This window comes from Populus alba, chromosome 19 (assembly GCF_005239225.2).
Source record: "Populus alba chromosome 19, ASM523922v2, whole genome shotgun sequence".
Classification (NCBI taxonomy): Eukaryota; Viridiplantae; Streptophyta; class Magnoliopsida; order Malpighiales; family Salicaceae; genus Populus; species Populus alba.
The window spans coordinates 3,527,355-3,543,708 of NC_133302.1; the positions used below are offsets into that span (position 1 = coordinate 3,527,355).

At 35.1% G+C, this 16,354-nt stretch overlaps 1 pseudogene; it reads right to left on the reverse strand.

Moving 5' to 3' along the window:
* Nucleotides 1-10,226: 10,226 nt before the first annotated feature.
* LOC118052609 (legumin B-like) lies at nucleotides 10,227-12,408 on the reverse strand (annotated as a pseudogene).
* Nucleotides 12,409-16,354: the final 3,946 nt, after the last annotated feature.

Genomic DNA, 16,354 nt, shown 5'->3' on the forward strand with positions numbered 1-16,354 from the left:
AATAAAATCATTTATATGATTTAAAATAAAAAACTTGTCAAGGCTAAACAAGTTGACAATTAAAAGAACATGGATTGATAGGGGGGGCGGAACAAAAAAAGGGTGAAATCATAAAATAAAATCAATTGAAAAAATGATTCCAAACTAAAAATAGCAATACAAAAATAAGAGTCAAATTTAATAAATTATTTAACATGAAAGGATGTTGAATTTTCTCGAGGATGACATGAAAATCTAGGAGGGTGAGAGAGAAGAAAGAAGAAAAATAAATGGTTGCGTCAAACAGTTGTGAATCTTGGAACACGCACTGCCTCATCTAGCATAGGGTGTCGAGACCTTTCAAATGCTGCCTCGCAAGTTGGCGTTTGGTGGCTAGACTCCCCTTTGCGCCACTTGAATGGCGTGGGGGTTGTCTACATGCTGCCCCATGCTGCCACATGCCGCGCACACTGCAACAATTTTTTTACAATTCCCCTGAGCACCCTTGAAAACTATAGTAAAAAAAAATGTAAAATGATTTAAAAAAAAGTTATTGGGTGAGAGTTCAATTGATTTTTTCTTTAAAAGCATCAAAGTAATTATTCTATTTTTCAAAAAAAAAAAATCTTTGGGTAGTAGGTGTTACATTATTTTATTCTAAGGTTAAATTAGTACTTTTAATGTAAAAAATAAAACAAAATTACTAATCTAACCCCATATAATTTAAAAAAATATAATTTTTATAAAACCACTTTACCCCCAATATACAAGGTATACAGATGAACACAAATTAAAGATACTTAATGCAGTTGATGGGGCCCCTGTGATTTTTTTTTATTCTTATATTAAAATCTAATACCTGTACCAACATCGGGCATTTTACCATCCGACATTCTAAACTCACCCTCAGCTTAGGTCATGCTCATGCAGAAAACAATGGCAGCATCGGCAAAATACCAATGCCAATTGAACCATTTTATTTGAGTTTTGTGGGCGCAAGGAGAGGTTCAGTCATGAGGTAAGCACTTATGCAATTGGCTTAGGCAAAGACTTCGTCACCCACTTCATGAAGTAGCAAATTGTAAACACAACTCTAATTGCCCAATTTTGTATGAATTATTCAGGAAACTGTAGTAGATCTAATATTTTCTAAGAGAGAGAGGAATACAATTCTCATATATATCTAATCATTTTTCAATTTTTTAAAATAATATAATACGAATAGAGTTAATAAACATCCAAAATCATGTTGAGAACCATTGTTTTTTACATAAATTTTAATATAATATTCAATAGTTTAGATTATAATCTTGATAATCAAGCGGCGATCACAAATTTTGAATCTTACTATCTCTATTTATTTCATAAAAATTAATTCATAAGATAGCATGAGCTTATATAAATTTTAAATTTAAAGAATTTTTATACTTGAGAGGATATGTTAAAGAATAATATAAATTATATATCTTGAACATCATCTAATAATTTAAATTATTAAATGAATTGATTTTTTTAATATTAATTGAAATGTATAGATGAAATGATTATTATGAAAAAGAGGGAAATGAAGAGATTTTAATTTAATTTATTTAGTTCTTTTTATCATGGATTTGAAAAATAAGAAAATAAACCCAAGTGTAAAAAACTAAACGACTTGGAACTTGGAACTTGGAACTTGGAAGAAGAAGATGGAAGAAATTATAAGGAACATAAGTTATTAAATCAATCATTGTTGCCGCTAATATCAGTATGTTTGACTCAAGGCACCAGTGTGTGTGTGTATGATGGCAATGTTATTATACAAACCTGAAGTAGCAGCCGTAAGCTGGAAGAACTTTGTAGGATGAGTAAAAAATTAAAAAATTAATTAAGTTGAAAAAATTAAAAAACAAACCGTAAAAAAAACTAATTAAAATTTAAAAAAATTTGATCGGTTTAGTGTTTTTAAACCTAAAAAAAAATCAAATCAAACCAAATTCAAACTAAAAAAAATTGAGTCAAACTAGTTTGAACTAGTTTTTTAAAAAAACTATTAAACCAAACCAAACCAAAATAGAACAGGTTAATTTGAAAAAAAAAAAAAAAAAAACAAGAAAAAGAAAAGCAAACATTTCATTTCCCGCGTAAAACATGCATAGTACAAGGTTCCATACAAGACTACATTACATGCCCTCTTAGGCTTATTTCATTCTCTACTGATTTAGACAAACGGCCTCTTGCTTGTTCAGCTTACAATTGCATTTATGCAATCTCATCACTCCTTCCAGATTGTGAAGGACTAAAAACGCTAACTTCCTCCCTGTTGTTCTTAAGCCTCCTAGCATCTTCCCTTGAGATCTGGAATGAATTTGCCACCACTTCCACCGGCAAGCCTCGGATGGTGGAGACACGTCCAGCCAATTGACTCACTTGATGCATTGTCGTTGGTTTTAAATGATACCCACTCGAACCCTTGGCTTCCTGCCTTCTTCACTACTGCAAAGCTTTGTGGTGCTGTAACTACTTGACCCTCGCGGACTTCTCCGTCAAATATCGTTTGTCCATTGTCTCCAACAATCTGAATCCTTCCATTTCCCCTGGTGATGTAGATTATGCTGTGGGCATTCATATTCCAGTGTGGTGACATCAAAGCGTTCTACAGTGCATGATCACATTCAATGTACGTACATTAGTAGGAAATTCATAATAAATTAAGCACAGCATGTATATACTCCAAGGGATTACTATACACATCGCCAATGAAACAATTTTGATCCACATGAACCGAAATCATTGAAAAAAATATCAATAAAAAACTTGGAAAAAAAAAACCAAAAAGAATGTAGATAAAAACTTGAGAGAAAAAACACCCAAGGAGGTTGAAATTTGAGAAAAAAAATAAAATACTCCGAAACAAAATAAATGACAATTAAAATAATGAATACTAAATCTGAAATGTTAAAAAATCATAAGGGATAAAATTGAAAAATATTTATAATTTGATAGATCATTTATAGATTAAAAAAAAGGTATGAGTGAAATTGAAAAACAATTATAAAGGGTTAACCAAATAGAATCAAACAACAAAGAAAAGAAAAGAAAACCCAAAAAATGATTAAAAATAAGAAAAAAGGAAAACAAAACCAAGAAAAACCGGGTCGAACTATCTAAACCTGGTCTAATATCTAAAACCTGTAATTTGTGACTTGGGTTCAACCAAAAAACTTATATCTCAATAAATTTAATTTTGAAGGATGAAATCGCTGAAAACTATTAATAAAAAAATATGCAAAAGAAAAAAAAAACAATAAAAATAATGGGGATAAAATTTGACAAAAAAAACACAATGAGGATAAAATTTGAAAAAAAAATTTAAAAATAATCCCAAACAAAATAAATGTCAATTAAAAGAATGACAATCAAATTTGAAAGATTAAAATATCATAAAAGATGAAATTTGAAAAATATTTGTAATTTGAAATATTATTAAGAAATTGTTAAGGTCTAACCCAATAGAATCAAAGCACAAAAAGTAACAAAACAAAACAAAAATAAAAACCAAGCAAACCCGAGAAACCTCTTAAATCTAGTTTAATTTCTAAAAGTCGCAACCCGTTAAATCTTTAACCAGGATTCAATCAAAAATCTAATTATCAATCAATTTAATTTTTGAAGAATGAGATCGGTAAAAAAAAAATTTAAAAATAAAACATGCAAAAGCAATAAAAATAATGAGGATAGAATTTAATATAAAAGACTTAAGGAGGATGCAATTTTAAAAAAGTAAAACCAAATAAAATAAAATACAATTAAAAGAATAGAAACTAAATTTTAAAGATAAAAATTCATAGGGTGAAATTGAAAAATATTTGTAAAAACAAAGCAAACCCAAGCAAATATCCTAAACTTGATTAAATTTTAAAAACTTGTAACTCGTGAAACCCTTCATCCAAATCCAATCAAGAAGTTTATGATTTAAAAATATCAATTTTTAAAAACTTGTCAAAGGAAAAAAAAATAACAATAAAAAGAATATTGATTAAATTTGATAGGAAAAAAAAACAAAGGCGAGTGAAATCCTAAAATAAAATCATTTATGATTTAAAATAAAAAACTTGTCAAGGCTAAACAAGTTGACAATTAAAAGAACATGGATTGATAGGGGGGGGAACAAAAAAGGGTGAAATCATAAAACAAAATCAATTGAAAAAATGATTCCAAACTAAAAATAGCAATAAAAAAATAAGAGTCAAATTTAATAAATTATTCAACATGAAAGGATGTTGAATTTTCTCGAGGATGACATGAAAAGCGGCGGTCACAAATTTAAATTTTACTATCTCTATTTATTTTATAAAAAATTAATCATAAAATTGCATGAGTTCCTGTAATTTTTAAATTTCAAGAATTTTTACTTGATAAGATATGTTAGAGAATAATATAAATTATATCTTGGACCTCACCTAATAATTTAAGTTATTAAATTGAGTTGATTTTTTAATATTAATTGAAATGTATAGATGAAATGATTACTATGGAAAAGAAGGAAATGAAGAGATTTTAATTTAATTTATTTAGTTCTTTTTATCATGGATTTGAAAATAATTAGAAAATAAACCAAGTATAAAAAACTAAAGGACTTGGAACTTGGAAGAAGAAGATGCTAAAATGGTGGTGGGAGGAAGAAGAAGATAAGAAATTATAAGGAACATAAGTTACTAAATCAACCATTGCTGCCGCAAATATTAGCATGTTTTGACTCAAGGCACCAGTGTCAGTGTGTGTTTTGTTTTGATGGCAATGTTATTATACAAACCTGAAGTAGTAGCCGAAGCTGGAAAAACTTTTGTTCTAAAAGTATTAAAAAATTAATTAAATTACAAAAATTACAAAAAAATTGAAAAACAAATCATAAAAAAAACAAATTAAAATTTCAAAAAATTGATCGGTTTAGTTATTAAAACCTAAAAAAAAACCCAAACTAAACTATTATAGAATATATATCATGTATATCTATACATAGGATATTAATGTAATGTAGGATTAATCCAATGTTGTAATCCCCATGGTTACTACCGTATTCTGCCCTACATATATAAATAGAAAAGGTTGGCTAAGGCCAAACCCAAGACATTCAGTTATTCTCAACTTGGTATCAGAGCTCTAAATAAACTAAAACACTTCTTCTCCTTCTTTGCAATGGATTCTTCTCAGCCGGCAGCTTTCTCCTCCTCTGCAGCAGCACCAGTTGTCCCATCTCCTTTTTTGCAAATTGCTTCTTCAGCTGCAGGACAGCTTTCTTCTTCAGCCTCAATTCTGCAGTGGCCACAACATACTAATATTGGCCATGCTCTTCTCAATCCGGACAATGCTCCTCTGCTGCCATCTTCTTCTGCTGAAGCCACAGCAGCCTCTGTCGTGGCAATTGTGTCCCTCTCCCACACTCATCAGGTCATCTCTCTGAAATTAACAAACACCAATTATTTGTATTGGCGAATGCAGATGAAGCCATATCTCTTAGGCCAAGGAGTTTTGGCTTTGATGATGGTTCAAACTCCTGCCCCTCTCCACATATTCTTGCTGCCGATGGTGCTACTCTTCAGGTATCTCAATCCTTTCTTCATTGGAAACAACAGGATCAACTAATTCTAAGTGCCTTGCTCTCTTCGCTATCCATGGAAGTTCTTCATCTTGTTGTTGATTGTCCAACCTCATGTTCGGTCTGGCTCACACTTGAGCAAGCTCTAGCCTCTACATCCAATTCCCGTATTATGCAATTACATGGCTCTCTTCAAGACCTTCGACAAGGTGATGATTCGATAACTCAATTTTTGCAAAAAGCTAAGACTTTATTTGATGAGCTAGCAACTGCTGGCCGGCCTATCTCTCTAACCGATTTTAATCTCTATGTATTTCGTGGCCTTCGCGGAGAATTTAAGGACTTAGCAACAAGTCTTATTACAAGGGCAGATCCTCTATCATATGCAGATTTGCTTAGTCATCTGCTAACTCATGAATTTATCCATAAATCCTCTCATTTTTCTATGGGATCTGCTGTCATTCACGCACAATTGCTGCCCACGCCAAACATCCCACCTTCAGCACTACTGTCTCAACGTCAGCCTTCTGCTCAGTTTGGATGAAATAGGGGGCGTTCCTATGGCAGCTGGTGTCCTCCACAAACCTCTCACAGAGGGTTTTGAAATACTGGCTCCAGGTCTGATTTTCGTAACTTTCAAAACACTTACAATTCTGCAGCTAGCAACGAAAATCGACACAGCAGCTGGCAAGGAAATTGGCAGCGCCGAGGATCCAATTCTAGTTGCCAGCTATGCCAGGCCTTCGGACACACTGCTCCTCAGTGTTCCCAACTTCAGCAACGTAGCTATGGTCAGCAACATAGTGCCAATTTGGCACTCCATAATCCTGCAGGTACAACTGAATGGTTTCCGGACACCGGTGCAAACCAACATGTCACACCCGACCTTGCAACCTTGACTGCTTCAGAACCATACAATGGTAATGATAATTTGCATGTTGGTGATGGTAAGGGACTTTCCATATCTAATATTGGCCATACAAAAATATATAACCCACATCGTTCATTCACTTTATCCAATGTTCTACATGTTCCTGCAATCACGAAACCTCTGCTTTCTGTTCAGAAATTTTGTCTCGATAATAATGTTTATTTTGAATTTCACCCTTTTTTATTTTATGTCAAGGATCTCAACACCAATGAAGTCCTTCTCTCAGGTCAGAGTAAAGATGGTCTCTATACTTTGTCCAAGTTCAGGTCTTCCGTCCTGTCAACTCCTCAAGCCTATTGGTCTCCCTGCACCTCTGCCTCTGCTGATTTGTGACATCATCGCCTAGGTCATCCTATCTCCCGCATTTTTAAATTTTTAGTCTCGAAAAATAAGATCATTTGTAACAACAAAAGTCTTAATTTTCAATATCAAAGTTGTCCCTTAGGAAAATCGTCACGCTTGTCTTTACGACCTACTGGTCACAAAACTTCTGCTCCGCTTGAATTAATTTTTAGTGATGTGTGGGGTCCTGCTCCCCTTTTTTCTTCGGATGATTATTGTTATTTTGTTATATTTGTTGATGCGCACACAAAATATATATGGTATTATCCACTTGTTGCAAAATCTTATGTTTATTCTGTTTTTCATCAATTTCAAACTCTTGTCGAACGTCAGTTTTCTTTAAAAATAAAATCTGTTCAAACTGATTGGGGCGGTGAGTATCGCAAACTCTCCACTTTCTTCCAAACTATTGGTATTCATCACCGTCTGATATGTCCACATACTCACGAACAAAATGGGATGGTAGAAAGACGTCATAGGCATATTGTGGAAACCGGTCTTACTCTTCTAGGTCAATGTAAAGCTCCTTTTCGTTTTTGGAATTATGCATTTGATGCTTCAGTTTATCTCATTAATCGTATGCCTACTCTTGTTCTTGATAATCGATCTCCTTTTGATTGTTTGTTTCAACGGTCTCCTGATTATCAATTTTTACGTACTTTTGGATGTCTATGTTTTCCTTTCTTGCGTCCCTATAATAATCACAAATTGGATTTTCGGTCTTCTCCTTGTGTATTTTTTGGCTACAGTCCCTCTCACCTTGGTTATAGATGTTTTGATATTGAATCTCATCGAATGTATATCTCCCGTCATGTCCGTTTTCATGAAAATGTTTTTTCGTTTGATACATCTGAACAGATTGCACAGGTTCCCACTCAAACCCATACACCATCTCCTATTACCATCCTCCCAAATCTCACCCACTCACCACTGTTTACAGCTCAAAATCCATCCCAACCCGCCTCTGCCCCTTCCCTGCCCTTACTGCCGATTCAAACACCACAGCCTCTATATTTCCCTTGCCGCTCACCCCATGCATCTTTATCTAACCATACTGTTGCAGATACAGGTTGCAGCTTAGTGTTTCCTGCTCTCCAGCACGAAGTCCTTGCGAATAGTGGGAGATCCTCTGACTCGTCTTCAGCTTTTCTTTATTCTGCCACTAATCTGGTTTCTGCAGACTCTGCCTCTACTGCTAGCTCTCCACTTGCAGCAGCCTCTTCCCCGGATTCGTCTCCTGGACTGAATCTGGTGGTGGATCTCTCAGCCTATCCACTGCATCATGACACCTCTATCATGCCTCCTTCACCTGCGTCACAGCCAGTGCTCAGCCGACACCCTATGATCCTTCGATCACGGCAGCCCAAAAATGCCAATATGGTGTCCTCTGCTGCCGCTAATGCAACTCTCACTCGGGTATTGCTCTCTCCTTCCTCTGAACCTGTTGCCTTTTCTGATGCAGATAAATATATGGCTTGGCATGATGCCTTGTGTGATGAGATCAAGGCTTTACGATCCAATCATACTTGGTCTCTAGTGCCCTTTCATCCATCGATGAATGTTGTGGGCAGTCGATGGGTATATCGCATCAAACGTTGTGTTGATGGCAGCATCGAATGTTATAAAGCCCGTCTAGTTGCTAGAGGCTTTACTCAACAGGAAGGCATTGATTATTCTGAAACTTTCAGCCCAGTTATTAAGCAGGCCACCGTCAGATTAGTCTTTTCCATTGCAGTTTCCGCAATTGGAAGATTCATCAGCTTGATATTCATAATGTCTTTCTCAATGGTGTTCTTACTGAAGAGGTCTACATGAAACAACCTCCAGGTTTTGTTGATTCTACTCTTCCATCTCATGTGTGCAGGTTGCACAAGTCACTATATGGTTTAAAATAGGCACCAAGGGCATGGTACACTCGTCTGAGTGATTTTTTACTCTCTATTGGTTTCCTTGCCTCCAAGGTTGACACTTCCCTGTTTATCTTATCTGATGGCACTAATATCTTCTATCTTCTCGTCTATGTTGATGATATTCTGCTTACAGGCAGCAACTCTGCCATGCTCCATCATCTAGTCCAGTTACTAAGCTCTGAATTCAAGCTACGTGACTTAGGTGATGTTCACTACTTTCTACGTATTGAAGTTCAGTCTACAGGTATGGGTCTGATGTTGCGCCAACAAAAATATATTCTTGACATCCTCACTCGGGCTAATATGACTTCCTGCAAACCGGTTGACACTCCAGTTTCTCCCTCTAAACTTGCTCTACAGTCGGATCATCCATTTTCTGATCCCACACGGTTTCGTCAAATTATGGGTGCTCTTTAGTATCTTACATTCACTCGCCCAAATATCTGTTTTGCTGTTAACAGAGTCTGTCAGTACATGTATGCTCCTATAGATTTTCATTGGGCTACTGTTAAACGCATACTCTGCTATCTCAAAGGAACGACATCTTATGGTTTTCATATCACTCGAGGTACCTCCTTTGCTCTTCATGGTTTTACAGATGCCGATTGGGCTAGGAGTATTGATGATCGCAAGTCTACAGGTGGTTATCTTGTTTTCTTTGGTCAAACACCGATTTCATGGAAATCCGGCTAGCAACGTACAGTTGCTCGCTCTTCCACTGAGGCTGAGTATAAAGCCTTAGCAGATGGTACTGCTGAGGTCATCTGGCTTCAATATTTGTTAACAGATCTTCAGGTTCCCTCCATCTCGGCTCCTACTATTTGGTGTGATAATCTTGGTGCTACTTATCTCTCGGCAAATCCTATCTTTCATGCTCGTACTAAGCATGTTGAGGTAGACTATCATTTTGTCCGTGACCGGGTAGCAAAGAAGGAAATTCAGATTCGGTTTATCCCCTCTCAGGATCAACTTGCTGATGTCTTCACCAAACCACTTTTCGCTCCGTCCTTTACTGCTTTCAGGTTCAAGCTTCGGGTCGATCCTCCACCCTCAGCTTGAGGGGGCATATTATAGAATGTATATCATGTATATCTATACATAGGATATTAATGTAATGTAGGATTAATCCAATGTTGTAATCCCCACGGTTACTACCGTATTCTGCCCTACATATATAAATAGGAAAGGTTGGCTAAGGCCAAACCCAAGACATTCAGTTATTCTCAACTCAAACCAAACCCAAATTAAAAAAACTGAGCCAAATTATTTTAAACTAATTTTTATTTTAAAAAATTTAACCAAACCAAACCAGAACCGGTAAGTTTGAAAAACAAAATCAAGAAAAGAAAGCAAACATTTCATTTCCCGCATAAAACATGCATGGTACAAGGTTCCATACAAGACAACATCACATGCCCTCTTAGGCTTATTTCATTCTCTACTGATTTAGACAAACAGCCTCTTGCTTGTTCAGCTTACAATTGCATTATGCAATCTCATCACTCCTTCCAGATTGTGAAGGACTAAAAACGCTAACTTCCTCCCTGTTGTTCTTAAGCCTCCTAGCATCTTCCCTTGAGATCTGGAATGAATTTGCCACCACTTCTACCGGCAAGCCTCGGATGGTGGAGACACGTCCAGCCAATTGACTCACTTGTGCACTGTCGTTGGTTTTAAATGATACCCACTCGAACCCTTGGCTTCCTGCCTTCTTCACTACTGCAAAGCTTTGTGGTGCTGTAACTACTTGACCCTCGCGGACTTCTCCGTCAAATATCGTTTGTCCATTGTCTCCAACAATCTGAATCCTTCCATTTCCCCTGGTGATGTAGATTATGCTGTGGGCATTCATATTCCAGTGTGGTGACATCAAAGCGTTCTACAGTGCATGATCACATTCAATGTACGTACATTAGTAGGAAATTCATAATAAATTAAGCACAGCATGTATATACTCCAAGGGATTACTATACACATCGCCAATGAAACAATTTTGATCCACATGAACCCAGTTTGTGAGTTTTTTTTGAAACAAGAGAAATTGTTGTAATGTCAAGAAAAAAAATTCAATGAAGGTTGCATAGACTTTCTTACCGGGTAGAGTACACCTCTCTCAACACTAAGCTGGACAGATCGAAGGATAGGGAGATTGAGGCTGTTGACAGAGGTGAGGCGTCCAGCGCGTGGATTAAAGAAATCAGCACGTTCTGGGTCATTGATGTTGTGCTTCAACCTAGCAGTACAGAAAGTTTCCTCTATGCCATTGAATCTGCCACCTCGTCCCCTTCGGTGTTCAATTTCACGTTCTTCTTCCTCTCGGCTCTGATGTGGACTTACCACCTGAAGCTCATGCTCAGCTCGGACAATGATGCCTCTGTTATCTTTTTCGTTCCTCATGCTTCTTGCTAGTCTGGTGTCAATGTTGAAAGCTTCTGCCAGGATTTGCTCATCGAAGCCGCCGAAGACATTGCGGTTTCTGTCTTGCTGGTGTCTCCGACTTTAATCTTCGTCTTGGCGTCCACGTTGACCTTCAAACTGGTCTCTCTGGTATGAGCTTCTTTGGCTTTGCAATTCTCGTTGTGGGTTGCCAGCAAGGAAGAAATTCTGAAATGGCACATTAATGTTTTCTTATAAAGTCATCCTTGTTTGCTTGTTACATGATATCGCACGCTTGAATTTTTGTGATTCTTACCCTGAAATCCTGATCAAGCTGGTTGGCAGGATTGATTGTGTCGAGAAGTTGAACAAGAACGAGAGGTGAATCACCATTGTTATAAAACCAATCAGCAACTCCGGAAGGCAAGGCAACCACATCACCCTCTCTTACTTGTCGAACCTTCTGGTGCTGGTCTTCGGAGCTTTGACTTCCATCTCGAGAAAACTGCCCTGATGACTGGAATGTCTCTGGACAGCCTGGGAATACAGCTCCCTGAATGCCCCTTCCTACATTGACACCAACAGAAGTGTATTAATTAATTGTAACTGTGAAATGGTAAATAATATTTAAGCGCATACCTTGCTCTACATAGACAAGCTTAGGGGTATTAGTGTATGCAGGCAACAAGAGGCCTCGCTTTTGAATGGTATGGCGGATAACTGCAACACCAGCACATTCAAACTGCTCATCATTTTCGTCCCAAATTTCAGTGACACCAGCCTCTGATTTAATCCTCCGAGCAGGCTCGAGGGCATTGATTCTCTGAAGTTGGCATTCGCTATGTTGAGAGCTGCGTCGTCGCGCTTGTTGCTGCTCATGTCGCGAGGTCACTTGCTCTATCTGAGCAAAGCAACAATTGAAGAGAACAAGAAAGCAAAGTGTAAGAGAAAACAAAGTAGAGGAAGACATGCTTGTTCAAACTCTTTCGTATGGTACTGTGTTATGGCAAGATTAAGGGCCCTAGTATTTATAGGCGAAATAGTGTGGGCTGAGGATTTGGGACGTGGCGAAAATAGTTAGGACTAGAGTTTCTATTGATGCTTTCTGCATGTACATTTGTCCTTTCGATTCGCATGTCTGCAAATGCTCTTTCTTGCTTACACGTACATTTTCTTCATGGGTACGTGGTGATTCGAACATCTTTGGTGTAAATGGTGGGCGTTATGTTCGATGAACGCTTAAAGACATAGAGGGATGCACAAGGACTGTTTTATGGATTTGTTCCATGGCTAGCAGCTTCAATCGTTTGTAGTTGAGTTTGTCCTGTATATGTATTAATTTCTTCCGGTTGGTATGTTTTTGTAATTTTTTTTTTTGGGTTTTGTGTAAATGTATGCAATTTAAGATTATCTACCAATGAGAAAAAAAAATAAAAAATTCAGAATGGATTTATAAGTTTTTTTAAGAGGTTAACCAATAACACTTAATTAAACTTGTTTAATTAATATTTGCGACTAATATAAAGCTTGATTGAAGTTCATCAAAGTACTTAGCGATTTCCCTAATATCATCCCTCCATTACTAACATCATCAAGAAATGACACCATTAGGAGGTGGCCCATGGTAAAAGCTTGGAATTAAGAGGTTTACTCCCTTTGTAGTCTTAGGTTCGAGCCCTGTGGTTGCTCATATGATGTCCACTGGAGACTTACATGGGCGTTAACTTCAAGGCCCGTGGAATTAGTCGAGTTGCGCGCAAGCTGGCCCGGACACCCATGTTAATCCAAAAAAAAAAAAATAACACCATTAATGGGTTTGAATGGGTGGCGGCGGCAAGTAGAGCATCAGTACGTATTAGAGACTTTTGGTGCTACCAAAATTTGTTGTGGCTTCCTTTAATCAGTTATAAATGATCTAAATGGTTTGAGGACTAAAAACTCTTGAACTCTAATTCAATGAAATGAAAGAACATGTTAAGCATATTTGACAATTTAAAACTACAAATTATGATCCCCCATGGACAAAAAGTGAACAAGGAAAAAGAAGAAGAAGAAATATGAGCACCTATATATTTAAGTTAAAAAATACAATTGAAAAAATGAAGTAGATATAGATGACACTAGATATGTGTTGTCCACATTTCGCTGTGGGCTGAACAATTTTTTTTTTTATGTAAAAAAATCTGAGTAATATGAAAGAAAAAATAATAACAAAAAATAAACTAACAAAAAAAGAGATAAAAAGAACAATATTTGAGCATCTTCGTATTATCAAACAAATCAATGTTAGCTGAATAAAAGGAAAATCATAAAAAATAAAACTTTAAAATAAAGAAGAAGAAGAAGAAAACATCAACTTCAAAAAGGAAAAAAAAAACCAAAAAAACTCAGACGAACCTCATAAACCTAGTTTAATCTTAAAAACTTGTAACTAGTTAAATCTTGAACTTGAGTTAAATCAAGGAGATTAATTGTTAATTAATTTAATTTTGAAGGATCAAATCATTGAAAAAAAATTAATAAAAAACTTGGAAAAAAAACCAAAAAGAATGTAAATAAAACTTGAGAGAAAAAGACCTAAGGAGGTTGAAATTTGAGAAAAAAAAATAATCCCAAACAAAATAAATAGCAATTCAAATACTGAATACGAAATCTGAAAGGTTAAAAAATCATAAGGGATAAAATTGAAAAATATTTATAATTTGATAGATCATTTATAGATTAAAAACAAAAAGGTATGAGTGAAATTGAAAAAACAATTATAGAGGGCTAACCAAATAAAATCAAACAAAAAGAAAAGAAAAGAAAAGAAAACCCAAAAAATGATTAAAAATAACAAAAAAGGGAAACAAAACCAAGAAAAATCGGGCGAACTATCTAAACCTAGTATGATCTCTAAAACCTGTAATTTGTGAAATCCTTGACCTGGATTAATTCAACCAAAAAACTTATCTCTCAACAAATTTAATTTTGAAGGATGAAATCGCTAAAAAAATATTAATAAAACAAAAGTTATTTAAGAGCATCAAAGTAATTATGCTATTTAAAAAAAAATCCTTGAGTAGTAACTATTAAATTATTTTATTCTAAGGTTAAATTAGTAATTTTAATGTAAAAAATAAAACAAAATTACTAATCTAACCCCATATAATTTAAAAATATAATTGTATTAAGGTGAAAAAACCACTTTACCCCTAATATGGTGTTCAAATATTTTTTGGTTTAAGAACAACATTGTAATTAAAACTATTCCAATGAATAAAAAATTGAGTCTTGGGTACAATAAAATCTCTTTCGCATTTGATTATAAACAAGTTTATATCTAAAGAGAATTCTATACAAGTTTTTTTTCAGATTTACACCATCCAAAGTTAGGAATAAACTTAAATTAGGGTTTAAAAATATAAGGAAGAAAAGAGAGAGAAACAATCCTAAATATTTCTTTCTAGATAATTGATAAGGTAATGATATTGGATTAAACATGGATTTTAAACCTTGTTCTAGGCTCGAAAAAGAAGAAGAGTTCATAGAATGCCTTGTACCAAGAAACAGGGCGCTAATATTGGAAAGACTTAAATTCCCTTGATGAGATTAAATTAACACAAGAAGCTCTCAACGAGCATCCACATGACTACTCAACCTATGATGAAATAAGTTACAAAATCATTTGAATAGTGGCTAATCTCGACACATGTTAAAAAGAAAAAAATCATAAAATAACAATGAAAATAAATAAAAATTCAAAAATAACTAGGAAAATAAATAAAAATAGGAAAAAAAAATAGTAAGCTTCAAAGAGTTTTTACTAATTTTCATAGAGATTTTTTACTTTCAATGTTTTTCATAGTTTTCGCTGAAGATCACCAACAGCCACTAGGAGACGCCTCATAAGCCTTTCAAAAGGCATAAACATCTCCTATTTTCTTTTAATTACAGAAAGACTAGAATACCCCTAACCTCATGTGATAATTCCAGAAAAAATGAGATTAAAAAACTAAAAATACCACTTTACCTTAGGCAAAACAAAGTTTATTACAAGAGCTATTCAGTAATTACATAGTATAAACATGTTAGTGATAAATTATGTAACTGAATGCTGAAATTAATCCCTCGATAACATCATCAAATGAGATTTGCAAGCAATCTTTGAACGAGATAATAATAATAATAATAATAATAATTGTAATATACAATTCGAATGGAGGAGAATTGTTATACGGTTTGGATTTTTAGAAACCCAACAGTGTTCATTAAATAAATTCCTTTTGATATTATATGTTATCTCTAAAATCCGACTTCCGGGTGTATGTACATTAAACATCAATTAAATATTTGGATGATTATTTAAAATTATAAAAACAATTATAAATTTTTTTGAAATAATTATGATGAACAATTTAAAATGAATAAAATATAAAAGAATAAAATTAAAATAAAGACTTTAATGAAAAAAAAAACAGAGCATTGAAAGAAAGCAGTAGAAGATTGAATTAAAAAACAAAGAAAAAAACTATTTATAGGATGTCGCACCCCTAAAAAATCCAAATTTTCGATTGCGGGTTTGACTGGCGAATTTTATTTATTTATTTTTATTTGGTTCTTTGGAGTCGCCACCTTCTACCGACCTTCCTTAATGAATGTCGAAGTACGAGATCCCTTCTGGCGATCTCAAATAACTTGGAATCCCATCTGGCGATTCCTTTTATTCAAAGCTGAAATATTAGGTCCCTTCTGGCGACCTTCATCGAAATATGAGATCCATTCTGGCGATCTCCTTTAGCCAAACAACTTGGAATCCCATCTGGCGATTCCTTTTATACCAAAGCTGAAATTTGAGGTCCCTTCTGGCGACCTCCATTGATGAATATCGAAAACGAGACCCCTTCTGGCGATCCCAAACAACTTGGAATCCCATCTGGTGATTCCTTTTATACAAAAGCTAAACTTTGAGGTCCCTTCTGGCGACCTCCATCGAAATACGAGATCCCTTCTGTCGATCTCAACAACTTGGAATCCCATTTAGCGATTCCTTTTTACTGAATGCTATCGATGTCGTTCTTCCTGCTGGCAGGGTTTGAAAACCATTATCTTCTCTTCTTGTTGTTCTAAGAATCAACTCAATGATTCTTTCTTCGTCCATAATCTTGCTGGAATGCGCTAAGATCTCCTCCTGTAACGATCCAAAAAAAAAAACATATATGCAATGATTTATGATTAGATGCAATGCGTGCATTTATA